Source organism: Dermacentor andersoni, chromosome 4 (genome assembly GCF_023375885.2).
Source record: "Dermacentor andersoni chromosome 4, qqDerAnde1_hic_scaffold, whole genome shotgun sequence".
Lineage (NCBI taxonomy): Eukaryota > Metazoa > Arthropoda > Arachnida > Ixodida > Ixodidae > Dermacentor > Dermacentor andersoni.
Window position 1 is genome coordinate 223,344,637 of NC_092817.1, and position 14,847 is coordinate 223,359,483.

At 46.9% G+C, this 14,847-nt stretch overlaps 1 protein-coding gene across 4 annotated transcripts in view; it reads left to right on the forward strand.

Annotated features, from left to right (window-relative positions):
* Positions 1-14,847, forward strand: part of arr (low-density lipoprotein receptor-related protein 6) — a 296,788-nt gene that overhangs the window by 259,098 nt on the left and 22,843 nt on the right. The window lies entirely within an intron of this gene.

The following is a 14,847-nucleotide window of genomic DNA, read 5'->3' on the forward strand; positions in this document are numbered from 1 at the left end:
CAAAGAATGTGTCCAGTTGCACAATACTCTCTGGACATGTGAAAAACAGGAGAGGGACATTTCAGCTCAGACAGAGCATGTCCTCGACAGTGTGTCCTTGTGCTAATAGAGAAAGCTTAAAAAACAACGAGATAGACATCCTTGTAGACGAAATAATGAACAATGTCATTAATCTTCTGGGATAGCATGGCAGCAACACCATGAGTCCCTGTAACAGCTGTACGAAATACAGCAACACCGTGCTGCACCTTAACGGGGCAGCTGGCAAAGGCAGAAATATTTACTGGCTATACCACTGGCTACAGGCACCAACTTCGCATGGCCTCTCTTCCTCTTAGGCAGCTGTCATGCGCGAAGCCACTTCCTACCATAAAAGGACCTGACATCCATTCCCTGCTAAAAAATGAGGCAATTTCTTGGTCCTTAAACAGCATGTTGCTACAGCCTTCGAGTGCCGCAAATGCTGAATGTTGCAAATTCGCAACATATCGTAGCCAAAGCAGGAATGCAAAAATTAACTGTATTCTCAAGCTTCCTATAGACCTGTTCATCAGGCAAGGAGGAAAGGACGCCGCAAGCCTTTGCTCCTCTCTGGTTTGTGCGGTCCAGTGCAGCGCTGCTTGAAAGTATTACTATCGCATGCTGCGGAACGATTTCGAGATGTTTTAGATTGTACTTCGTGAAATTTTTTCAAGGTTCGTTCGTGTAAGGTCATCAGGAAAGCCTTTTGGTGCATTGGTAACTACAGTACACGGAGGTATCTCTTGGGGGCGCAAACATGTGATGTGAACTATTTTGCATAAATTGGTTTTAATTCGATGAAGAGAACCGGTGTTTCTGCATTACCATGGTAAATCCGCTCACCATCTGATCACTTGGCGTAGGGACTAAAACATAAGAGCGCATGCATGGCCAAGCTAAGGCAACCATCTAAGCGGCAGGCGCTAGCAAATATTTTTGATACACCGGCATCATTCTTGCGCATTTAAAGTCTAGTAGGCTTGAAATCACTATATGTCTACGCTAGCCTCCTGCATGAGGCTGACGGCTTTGCTCAAAACAGCGATCACTGCAGTTGGTGAGCCAGCATGATAGCCTACATACATAAGCTATTGTGCTTCAGCATTGCTTTTTTGCTCTGTAAAGCTGTAATATAAAAGAGGGATCGCATAAAAAGAATGCGGTGGCTATTTACGAGGACAAAATTTCCGTAATACATGTGAGTGCATCGTAGAGAACGGAACAAGCACAACCAAAAAAAAAGAAACTCGGTATCATCCTCTTTCTCGAAAAAGAAGGAGAAAATCGGCTAACACCACAGTACGACCGCCCGTAGTCATGCCGCACAATGTTATAGAGCTATAAACGAGCTATAAAAAAAGATTAAGCGCCTTAACAGTTATCTCTCACATAGACCGGCACATGTACCCGACTGACACGTGATACCATTCCTGAGCTTGCGCAGATGAGTTTTGTGTCTTCTTTCTTTTTTCGCCTCAGTGCTCCCTTCAGTTGATAGTTGGCATTCGTGTTGTCCACTTCTCTACTCTTGTGTCCTGTCTGCACGCCTCACCTCGTTTTTTGCATGATTAACTTTTCCCTAAATGTTGCAATGGTTGTGCAGTCTTTCTTGACTGTTTTTCAGAGTGATTCTCCAAAGACATTTTTTTTTAGCGAAAGAGCTTGAAACTGTCTTGAGGAGCCTCCTTGCAAGGTTTGTGAAGCGCTCGGTATTGACAGAAGCCACGAGCATCACGAAAGTGCTGCGAATTGATGTTCATGGTACTGCCAATTACACGTCACTTGAGAAAGTGGACGTTGGACGGGTGGCTGAGAAGATCTTAAAAAGCAGAAAAGCGAGTACCAGGTGTGTTCTTGAATTTAGGGGTGAGTGTCGGAAGTTCATTGTGAACATGATCCTGAAAATCATGGAGAGAAGTCCTATTTGGTACTCTCTGGTTCGAAGGTTGTCATGTTTCGACCCCAGAGAGATGTCAAAGACAGAAATGTACCTTGGGAAGCTGAACGTTGTTCTTAACTGTTTAATTGACAGCAAGCTTCTCTCTGAGCACAAGAGCGATATTGTGTGTGCACAGCACATTCAGTTCTGCCAAGAAAAACGGCATGAACTGCAAAACTATGAAAGAGACCAGTGACCACAGAACTTTAAATAACACCATAACAGCAGTTTCCCAGTGGTGCAAGGACTGGCAGATGGATATCAATCTAAAAAAGTCCGTTCTTTTATCTATAACCAGAAAAAAACATACATCAGCTTTCCAGTACACCCTTAACAACATTCCTCTTGCATCTGTTCATGAGCGTAAGTACCTTGGTGTGACACTAACATCTGACTTCAGGTGGGATTCTCACGTTAACAATATCACATCAACCGCCATAAGACAGCTATTCTTCATTAACAGACACCTTAAACTAGCACCATCTGAAACAAAGTTACTTGCATATAAAACACTTATAAGACCGGTTCTAGAGTACGCCAACACCGTTTGGTTCCCGTTTACTAACAAGCTGATTAAAGAACTTGAAGAGGTACAGCGAAAAGCGCTAGGATACATATATAATACACACTCCATCACAGACTCACCAACAGCATTACTGAAACAGGCAGAACTTCTAACCATGGATAACAGAGCCAAGCTTGCTAGACTAAAAATCATGTATCAGTTAATACACAATCAACTTAAGCTGCCTATTATGAAATACATATCAACGTCCTCAAATAGATTAGCTCGTCATAAACACACACACACATTAAGCAAATTGTCATTCCGCACTGATATTTTCAAATACTTATTTTTTCCAAGGGCGACACGCGAATGGAATGACAATGGAATCACAGGTATCACTGACAGCTCATTCTTAGATATGTTTAGTACCCTGATTGCGGATCAACTATACGTATCGCAGCAATAATTCTTCTCATTATTTACGTAGTTCCTTGTTGCCTTGTTATTTTAACGGTGTTTGTGCTTGACTATAGTTAGGCAATGATGCAATACATTTCTTTTCTTGTTGGCATTATTGTAACCTTGATTGTTGCGTGACTGTTATTACCTCAATACTGACCCTGTAACTTGTTTCTGCAACTGCAGTTATTGTTGTCATATCCTCTTCGTTCTAGTATTCTCTTGTATAATCACGTAATCAAATTGTTTTATGCCCAAGTTTTTTATTGTGTAAGATTTAGTATGTAACAGCTTATACCATGTTCCTATGTATTACATACAGCCCTTCCTGTTACAATCCCTGATGGGATTCACAGCATCAATAAATGAAATGAAATGAATGCCTTGACGTTCTCTTCGTGCACCTTTTGAAGCATGGCCCGGCGTTCTCAATGTTATGGGAAGTACTGAAGGTCCTTCTCTTGCTTAGCCATGGGCAGGCTTCAGTAGAAAGAGGTTTCAGTGTAAACAAGCAGATCGCGGTCGAAAATATGGCAGAGCTCTCATATATCTCACTACGAGTCATTTGCGAGGCCGTGAAAACCCACGGTGGGCTGCTTAACATTCCACTGTCGAAAGAACTGAAGTCATCAGTGCGCCAAGCCAGGCATAGGTATGCGTTATACCTGGACGAACAGAAGAAGCAAGCTGTAGCACAGCAGATTACCTTGAAGAGAAAAGAATTCGAGCTAGAGCTACAGAGCATGCAAGAGAAGAACACAAAGCTAAAAAAAAAACTCTTAAGTGCTTGCAGGAGTCAGCGGATCGCTTTTCGGAAGACGCCGAAGCAAGAAATAACCTGACTTGTCTCGTCAAGGCCAACTATTTCCATCGAACAGCCAAAGAAAAAGAAGCAGAGATAACAGCTCTTGAAAGAGAAATTAATACGAAAATAGGGCTCCTTTCCTAAGTCATGTGAGGAAATAAAATTACGCTAACACTCCTTGAATTCAGCCTTTTTGCATCCTTGAAATGTCCTTGAATTTTCAGCCAAATACTCTACGAACCCTCTACTAAATAGACCGCATGAGTGCGAAAACAAACGCCAGAAACTATGGCCAAGCGTATACCTGCCATGCAAGACGGAGCGCTCACCCAAACCAGCATGCTGACTGCCCATAGATGGCGCCACTGCGTAACAATATGGTGGCATCCATGATAAAACGGTCTATATACCCGTTGAATCTCTCGGATGGGAACAATACAAATAAAATATTGAAAGCATAAACTGACCTTCCTTACGTTCACAAAACCTGTAGAAAATGGTAGGGTTTGCATGTGTGAGCACCTCGTCAATCACAACACCACGTAGTGGATACCAGCCTCCCACTATTGTTCCTAGATGTCATCATATGTCAGTGCTGGCAAACATTGTCGCAAATATGTGACCGGCAGTTGAGCCATAATACGTACTGCCAGGCGATGGGCTGAATTTATTCGGTATGTCACGAATTCTGCTATTTGGAGGTGTGGAAAATATCTCTATCAATAGAGACTTTCTGTATAATAGAATCAAGTGTTTCCTTTTTCTTTCTTTCCTCCAGCAATAATGAATTGGTGATTTTCTGTTGTACTGAATACCAATGAGGTTCTCAGTCTAAAAGTGGACCTGTGCTTTGGGGCAATTTTTTTATTGCACCAATAGGGGCCCCAATAAGGGCCCCTATTTGCAGAAAATCCAGTGTTGACGCCAGCGTCTCCGGCTGGGAAAATCATCTCGAACCACGCATCTCGATCCACACAGGCCCTCCACGTGGCGCGTAGGCTTTACTGAACTAATTGATTTTTTCAAAGTAAACTGTGTCAGAAAATTTTTAAAATACAACTTACAACCTACAGACATGCTAACGGTAGATTGTAATTTGAATTGTATGAGAAAACATAATTCAGTTCCGTGGAAACTCAAACAAAAGCCCCCTTTAACAAGATAGCATTTTCCAGCTGCCATTCGAGGTCTGTCTTAAGAGGAGTAGGGCGGCCCGCTCGGTTCCTGGCAACACCTTGAAAAAAAGAACCACAAAGCTTGCCTTCGTGGATAGCATTCGCCACCAGTGTTTCAAAGAAAACATTATGGTTACATAAGCTGCAGTTGCCGGGTAGCGTGAGAAGCAGTCAGAGATCTTTGAATAGCATCACGTTACACTCTTAAAAGGAAAGCTTAAGAGTCCTCCAAAATTTTTGTTTCCGGTTTTTAAAGTATAGAAGGGCTAAACCAACTTTACAGCAGTTGGGTTATCGTTAGGCCAGCCTACGCGACAGATGAAAGGAGCACGCATCACCTGTCTTATCGTTGTCGGGCAATTTCTTCATCGTGACATTGTAGCACCCAAAATTTACCCCAGAATTCTTTTTTTAACTTCAGTTATCATCATCATGAGTGACACATAGTGGCGTAGCAACAGGGGGGGCCGGGGGGCCGTGGGCCCCGGGTGCAAGGGTCCAGTGGGGGGGGGGGGGGGCGTCATACGCCTGAAGACAACCCTCTTTCCGCCGGCTTGACTGGGCGTAAATGGCAAAGAATGCTCCAGTATCCAGTAGCCCGAGCTCATGTACCCGATGCGTTGCGCCGCAGAATTGTCGGCTGCAGCTCTATCCAACACCCCACGAAACAATTGCACGAATGTTCGGGCTAAAAAATTTAATTCGCAAAATGGTCACTAAACTATTCGCCTTAGCGGAACGTTTCATGTGGGGTGCGCTCGTGCTGTGCGTTCATGCTGGGAGCAGGAGTCGTTAAACATACAGTGAGGCGTTGTAAGGCGTTGGGGCTCTTGGGTACCTCTTCCGTTCAGAACGCGAAGCGAAGATGAACAAAGACAGCAGCAAGAGGGCGTTCAACCTGCGCGCCCGGCGCTCGCGTTTACGGCGAAGCGTTCGTTGAGAGTGACGTTGCATAAGTGGGGCCGTCAAAAGTCGCGAATGGGATTCTCTGGATCGTCTTCAGACTCGGTTCGGCCGAAGAGTTTGGCGGCGTATGACTCGACAGGCTGTAGTCGCGGGCCCGCCGTGATGTCCGGCTCGCTTTTACTTCCCCTATCCCGCTCGCTGCGAGAAGCCGCTGCGAAACCTGCCGTTATGTTTCACACTTTCCTTCTTACCCTCGAAAGTTTCAGAAAACTGTTGTTGTTGTGTGACTTGATGTCACAAGTACAGTGTCTGTTTCAGCTGCACAGAATTTTATAAAAAGAAAGGTGAATTTTGTAAGGATATTTCCCGATCGAGATTCTATGAAGTTATGTCTTTTTGTGATTACTTGGAACTCGGTAGCGCGAAAAATATAGCAGATAAGTAATAACCATATCCTTAATAATTCCGTAATTAGTACTCATAGAGGAAGCATTTCAATTCGAGAATTGAGGACTTAAAATCACATTATTAACTCAACAAAACCTACTTAATCAAAACCGTTTTGGGTGCTACAACCTACAGTACTTTGGCACTGCGGGTGGCGCCCAGTATATGGTAGCAGCGAAAGAAATACGAAATAGTGGACCAGTGACGTACGTTGATCCCTCAACCCTCTCCACTGCGAGTGCAGACCTACAGGTTTCACTGGCACGGGCTTCATCGCGGTCTTCTTTTTTTTTTATGGTGACTCCAAGAATCGACGCGAAGCGTTGCTCTAATCTGTTCCCAATCTTTTGGTGGTACCGCAGCTCGGATAATCACGTTTGTCCGTATAGCAGCAAATAAAACAAGGCTTTATTGATCAGAATGAAGAGAACTAGTAATTGTCATAGCATTGGCGCCCGCGCAGCAGGGAGGCAGTTGGCGTTTTCCGTTTTTCTAATATGGTGGGGAGATCAGCGTCACTGAGACACAATTTAATTCTCGTTTTCGTTCAGGGCTGCCCACAGCCAAAATACTGCGGGCCATAGTACCTACGACGATTTTTGTGAAGTTGTTGTTGGGCAAGATATGAATGTCGGCCTTCAATTTTGCAAATGCAATGTTCCCGTTAAAATTCGTAATTAAAACTTTACAAAAATGTTTTTTTTTTCGTGTGACGTGAGCCGTATTTGCCACGATGCCGCATTTGTATTGGTTGTCAAGCCTTACAGCCCGACAGAAGATGTGCACATGCGCTTATCACACGTTATCAGTGCAGCACCCTGTGTTATTTGGTGCAGAAAAAACTGCGTGTATTGGCCTCGAGCTCCACCACTGTAAAGCTGGCGCCACCGTCGGCGTGACGTGCTATTAGGGATCACCTGGAAATAGCGGCCGCGTCGGCTGCTTCGGGAGCGCCGAAGCGAGCTGGAAACAAGAGTTTAAGTTCCCTCGTACGCTGCGGTCTTCATTTAGTGGCGAGATTTTCCCGCTTCGAGTGTCTCCTTTACAACGATTAAAAACATTACAATAGGTAGTGGCTGCCTTTGAAGGCGCGCAACATGGTAGGCTACTGCTCAGTGCCGCAGTGCCGGACGTACGCAACGGAGCCCGGTGTCATCCTTATTCATACGTAGCCGCAGGAAAAGAAGCTGCGTGAAGCTTGGCTCGCGAAACATAAAACCGGCAAACAGTCATCGGCTAATACTCGGGTATGCAGCAAGCGCAGACGCGAGGAAGATTTATGCCACGGCGCCGGGTCTGCGATGTTCGAAAAACGCGCCCTGAGACGCTCGCCCGAATTCGCTGCCCGACTAATGTCATGACGGTTTGGTTTATGAACTTTTCGATGCTATAGATACTGGCAAGTTCACTGGAGTGGAAAGAGAGCGGTAAGAAGCACATTTAAAAAAAGCATGGCATATGGTCATGTTTGTGTTATGAAATAATGCACTGGATTACAAAAAACGAAGCAGCGGGAAATCACACACTGAGGACACCGATAAACATATAGTCCGACGAACTCGAGAAACAATATCGAAACGTCCAAGAATTTAGAAAAAAAAGATTCAATCGTCGCGATGGCACATCACAGTCGCCGTAGATATAGGCGTCGAAGTCTTTACAACGAAATTATTTTTGAACAGCTCTGATAGCGCACACGCAACAATGGTTGCTTGTATATTGTCAAATGCTCTTATTCTGCGGCCTAAAGCTCATGGCACGGTGCGAAAACGCGCACGCGGCGAAAGCGAAACAGGGCGCGGACAAGCATGCAGACGTGCTGTCGGTCGCTGCGAAGCTGTGCGATCGCTGCATTGAGGCTTCATTCTATTACGCTCCATTTAGTTATACCAACACTATAAGAACATATTTCACATAGTTTGCTCTCAGCGTTTGCCTACCTTTCACGCAAGAAGCCGGTTCGGGAGACTCCATTGCTGCAATTGCGCACAGTGGCGTTCACATTACGTATTCGGTAAAGAAATAGCGTCTGTAAACGATTCTGTGCTTTCAGTTTGCCCAATATTTTTATTTAGACAGTAAAAACCTTCTCTCGTTTCGAAAGTACTCACAGAAATGTCCGGGAGAGCTCCCGCGTGGTGTTTTCACTGAGCACTGACAGCAAAACCTATGAGGAGCGCGCCGCGTGATCCCTCAAACTACGCCAGCGAGGCGCTTCCGATAGTTGGAGACTCCGTAACTCCTCGCCGCCAATACCTGCTGCATTCGCGATCTCTGGGAAAGAAAGCGAAGGAGAAGGGGACCCGGGGGACGTGCCAGGTATGCAAGGCGGCTGTACTGGTGCTGAAACCCGGAAATTGTCGATATCCTCGCCTTCCTCGACTACACCTGGGGGGGGGGGGGGGGGGGGGGGGTGACAGAAGACCTATGGGCCCTGGGTGCCAGACAACCTAGCTACGCCACTGGTGACACATGAAAGGAAATCTCGGCAGTCACAGTGCTTCCAGCTTCCAGTCACCATTTCGCTGTTGTGTGCGTGTGTGCAGGCTGGTTCGCGCATGTTGTGATCATTGTTTATGTGTTAATCTCGGGCATGCCATGCCACGAAGACAATGCCAGCAACATGCTTTAACGCTTTCCCTACTGCGCCCATTGGTAGCCCACTAACGAAGGTTTTGAGTGCTCTTTCAAGTCCGTCCATGGCAGTCACGAGTCCACTGTATCATCTGACTTGTAGCAAAAGACCTACAGTTTTGTCTTCTGCATAGTTTCTTGTCTGCTATGTTGCATAGATTTTAACTGGTTCAGCAGATGTCGGAGTTTGAAAGCGAAAATGGCCACCTCTGAAAAATCTTGATTTTGAAAAGTTGATTTCTTTTGACAGGCTCAGTAGCAGCGAGTTGGAGAACGCCATCTTCTCATCTGAATTTTTTTCATAGAGAGACACCAATAGCTGCATCACAAGTTTGGGCTCCTACACCATATAGTAGAACCTCATTCATACGTTTTGAAAAAACATGCAAGAAAAAGACGTACCAACCGGAAAAACTTACAATCTGAATAACTGAAAAAATTTATTGACATCTACGTAAGCGAAGCGCCACGCCGATTGCTGCGGCATGAAACGCCGACGCGTGTCGAGTTGGTGGTGCTCCAGTAGCCCGAGACGCGTGTTGTTGTTTTCCTATTGCGTGGTGTTTTAAGAAAGTCATGAGAAACCGAAGCAAAATCGAGCTGGTGGGTGACAGCAAATGCCACCGAAGCGAAACGGAATGCCCACATCACGCCACGTGTAGCAAAGAACGGGGGCGCGTTTGGATTATTGCTTACTAAATGCGTGCAGTGCGCTACCAATGGCACTACGCACCACGCGCTGTAAAACTGAAAGGTGAAGATGCTTATCACAATAGGTTTGGCAGCGATAGCTTTGAATGCAGCGTGCGACGACCCGTGCGGAGATTTGCTGTTACCTCATTGAGAAACTGTGGCCTTCTTTTTTCACGTGAGACAGGCGGCTATATACTGATGCATGCATATTGCGTGTTTCTTGTGGCCGATGCACGCAGGCGCCCTGATGAAGACGACGAACGCTTTCTGGCTCTCGAGCTGTCGGCTGAACTGACCAGTGCTGCAGTTACCCCTTGTAAAGATACTTTGTAGATAATCTCCAGTCTCAATCCTTCGTTCGCGTAACATTTTGGTGGAGGGTGCTGTTCCCCGTCCTTGCCACAGACCTCCGCAGCAGCCGCACCGTCCTGCTTTCCGCCATGGCTCCTGGTGACAACACCTCATCTCCTTCTACTCCTGCGACCCCGACAACAACGCACGTTACGGTTACCAATCCCCGCGATCCTGGCATATTCTCTGGCTAACATAATGTGATATAGCTTTCATTGATTACGACAAAGCGTTTGATTCTGTCTAAACCTCAGCAGTCATGGAGGCATTACGGAATCAGGGTGTAGATGAGCCGTATGTAAAAATACTGAAAGATATCTATAGCGGCTCCACAGCCACCGTAGTCCTCCATAACGAAAGCAACAAAATCCCAATAAAGAAAGGCGTCGGGCAGGGAGATACGATTTCTCCAATGCTATTCACAGCGTATTTACAGGAGGTATTTAGAGACCTGGATTGGGAAGAATTGGGGATAAAATGTTAATGGAGAATACCTTAGTAACTTGCGATTCATGTTTAACAGTCTCGGAAGAGAACAGCAATTTACAATAGGTAGCGAGGCACTGGAAGTGGTAAGGGAATACATCTACTTAGGGCAGGTAGTGACGGCGGATCCGGATCATGAGACGGAAATAATCAGAAGAATAAGAATGGGCTGGGGTGCGTTTGGCAGGCATTCTCAGATCATGAACAGCAGGTTGCCATTATCCCTCAAGAGAAAAGTGTATAAAAGCTGTGTCTTACCAGTACTCACCTACGGGGCAGAAACCAGGAGGCTTACGAAAAGGGTTCTACTTAAATTGAGGACGACGCAACGAGCTATGGAAAGAAGAATGATGGGTGTAACGTTAAGGGATAAGAAAAGAGCAGATTAGGTGAGTGAACAAACACGAGTTAATGACATCTTAGTTGAAATCAAGAAAAAGAAATGGGCATGGGCAGGACATGTAATGAGGAGGGAAGATAACCGATGGTCAATAAGGGTTACACACTGTATTCCAAGGGAAGGGAAGCGTAGCAGGGTGCGGCAGAAAGTTAGCTGGGCGGATGAGATTAAGAAGTTTGCAAGGACGACATGGCCACAATTAGTGCATGACCGGGGTTGTTGGAGAAGCATGGGAGAGGCCTTTGCCTTCCAGTGGGCGTAACCAGGCTGGTGATGATGATGATGAAGATAATGTCGACGTTGACTGCTCAGCCTGTATGAGCGTGTTAGCCGAAACAACCACTGGGACCCTACCATTATGCTAGCGAATGTCCTATTCTACTTGGGCGGCACTCCTCATGTCTGGTTCCGGACGCACGAGGACGAGATCTCTACCTGGGATGCTTTGAAGGAGAAGCTCAGCGACCTCTTTGGAAATCCCACCGGTCGGTAGCTGGCTGCTAGAAAAGAGCTTGCTACACGAATTCAGTCTTCTACTGAATCGTATGTCTTGTACATACAAGACACGCTCGCTCTTTGCCAGAAAGTCCATGAGAAAATGGCCGAGGTCGACAAAGTCTGCCACGTACTCAAAGGGATCGCGAATGACGCGTTCGACTTGTAGGTTTTCAATGATGTGTCCACCATCGACGTCATTGTCAAGGAATGTCGCCGCTTTGCTCGCCAAAAGCTGGCATGTCATTCCACAGTTCTCCCAGCTTCCTAACATGGCTGCAACGTCGTCTTGCGTTGACCTTACTGCTTCACCACCCTTAAATGAGCACATCACATGTATTGTTCGCCGCGAGCTGAAAGCTACAAGTCCTGCGCCGTTCCATCAATGCCCACCTGACCCCACCATCAACCAAAGAGCCCCAGCAATCTTTCATTCAGGCAGTTTTACGGCAAGAATTCACAAACCTAGGTTTGCCTGCTGCCTGCTCCGTCTCCCGACCTGACGCCCGAACGATGCCGACTACTACGCCTCATGGCGATCTGTATTCCCCTCCCAGATACTGCAACCCTACCGAGTGGAGAACTCCGGACGACAAGCCCATTTGCTTCCATTGCCTCCGCATTGACCATGTCGCTCGCCACTGCCGCACCTCCTGGATGTCGCCGTATTCAAGCTCCTTTTCCCCGTCTCCTCGCCCATATATCGACTCGCGCCGTTACTTGCCTCGTCGTATGCCTCCTACCTCTGATGTATCCGTCGATGTCAGTCGTCCTGCTCGCTCGCTCTCACCTCAACGCCATCGGTCCCCGTGTCGGCTTAGGCAGTCACCCCAGGAACGTCTAGCCCAAGCCCCACTTATGTAGTGCTGGCAATCCGGCTGCAGAGCTCTGCATGGCGCACTTCTTCATTACATCTTCTCCCCTCGCTGAAGGCGGAGTCACACAGGTGGCCTAAGGCGTCATGAGGACGAAGAGCTTGTGATACAGCTTGAGCCGATCTACATGCACAGTTTAGCGGCCTCAGCGACGCAGGTCCGTAGGGGGTGTCGGAGGTTCGATGAGAGTTTACCGGAGAAGTTTGGTGTAGGACTGGTTGGGTCAATGGTATCTAGAGACAAACTTCGAGGAGACACCTGATGTCAAAGAAAGAGGCACCCACAACCAAGCAAGAGCGTAAGGTGAAAGTTGCTAGTGGGGGCACCTATTGTCATGACGAAATTTCTGTAGCGTTTATTCTTGCATTGTAAGTGAACATACTAGTTGTCGACATTCTTCTGCATACCGGGCGGCTTCGGAAACCAGTGTACGCTCTGACAAGTCAGGATGGTAAGGAAGAATGGTGTCAATGGGAGATGACGGTTCCAGGCCATATGGTAGAAAGAAGGGAGAAAAGCCCGTCGTTGCCTGAGGTGCCGTATTATAGGCCTACATGACATAGGGAAGGACGAGGTCCCAGTTAGCGTGGTTGGAGGCGACATACATCGAAAGCATGTCGCCAAGAGTTTGGTTGAAGTGCCCTGTCAAGCCGTTTGTTTGCAGGTGATATGCAGTACAGCGATGAATAACGTGGCATTCAGTGAGGAGTTCTTGAATGACATTGCGGCCTCAGTTGCTCAAGAGTTCGCTGGGAGTGCTGTAACGTAGAATGAAGCATTGAAGCAGGAAGGAGGCAATCTCACTAACCGTTGCGGCTGGCAGAGCTGCCGTTTCTGTATACCTCCTGAGGTGGTCTATAGCCACAATGACCCAGCAATTGCCAGCAGCTGTGTATGGTATAGGCCCGTATAGGTCTATGCCAACCCGGTCAAAGGGTCGCGAAGGGCACAGCAAAGTTTGCATTGATCCAGAAGAGCGGCAAGCATCAGGCTTGCGGCATGACATGACATTCTGTGCAAGAGCAAATAGACTTTTGCACAAAGGTATACATATCGCACCAATAAAGCCTATCACGTAGTCTGGTGTAGGTCTTGAAGATACCAGTGTATGCACTCTGAGGATCAGCGTGGAAACCGGCGCATACATCATCAAGGAGATGCCGGGGTATTACTAGCAGCCATTTGCGGCCATTGGAACAGTAGTTATGGCGATAGAAGATTCCATCACGCATGGCGAAATGCGAAGCTTGCCGACATAGCACTCGGGGATGGTGGGTGTGCACACACATCAGGGAGGTAATCTATGAAAGTTGATATCCAGGAGTCCTTGCGCTGCTCCAAAGCCATGTATGTCGACAGAAGCTAATGGAGGAAGTGGGTCATCTAGGAAGGAGACACTGACAATGTCGGCATGGGTAGATGAGCGCGAAAGAGCATTGGCAGTGGCATGTTTCTTGCCTGAGCAGTAGACAACCCAGGTGTCTTACTCTTGGAGTTTCAGTGCCCACTGGGCTAGGTGGCTACAGGGATCTTTGAGGGATGACAACCAGCAAAGTGCGTGGTAATCAGTAATGACGTCGAAGGATCGGCCGTACAGGTATGGACGAAATTTAATGGCCCAGATGATTGCTAGACATTCTCTTTCAGTGACTAAATAATTCGTTTCAGCTTTCGTGAGAATGCGGCTCATGTAAGCAGCAACATATATTCGCTATGTGAGCACAGCGCCAAGACCAACACTGCTAGCATCCGTATGGATTTTCTTGGGAGCAGTTGGATCGAAATGGCGCAGTATCGGTGCTGTTGTAAGCAGGCAGCGCAGTGTCGCAAAGGCATCATCGCAAGCCGGCGACCACACGGAAAAGTTGGAGTCTCCCCGAAGCTCTGTCAGCGGTGCCATAATCAAAGTAAAATTTTGAATGAAGCGGCGGAAGTATGAACAGAGTCCAATGAAACTGCACAAGTCTTCGTGGGCCTCAGGAATTCTTTAACAGCATGTAGCTTAGCGGCATCAGAGAGAACACCATCCTTTGACACAACATGTCCCAGAATGGTCAGCTTGCGTGCCCCAAAGTGACATTTTTTCAAGTTTAGTTGGAAAATCTGGCGCAAACACTACTACACCATCCAAATAACACAAGCATGTGTTCCATTTGAGGCCTCAGAGAATGGTATCCATCATGGGCTCAAACGTCATGGACGCGTTGCAAAGGCCAAATGGCATCGCACAAAATCAGTATATGCCATCTCGTGTGATGAAAGCAGTTTTTGGCTTATCATCTGCAACGATAGGCACTTGCCAATAATCAGAGCATAGATCGAGGGAGCAAAACAATTCTGCACCTTGTAAGCAGTCTAGGGCGATGGTAATCCACGCAAAAGCAGATCGAGCCAACCTTCTTTTTAACTAAAACTACTGGCGATGCCCGTAGACTGTCAGACAGTTCAATGACGCCACGCTTTAGCGTTTCACCTACTTGTTAATGATGTGGCGCACTGTCGACGATACATGGTATTGTCACGTGGTCGTGACGTCAAAGAACACAGTAGCAAAACTGTGAAAGGCAAAAACTAGCTTTTATTGGGCGAACCTGTGCCCACAAAACAGGCTACACTTAAAGCACAACGAAAGCGGCGAACACAGTCGGCGATC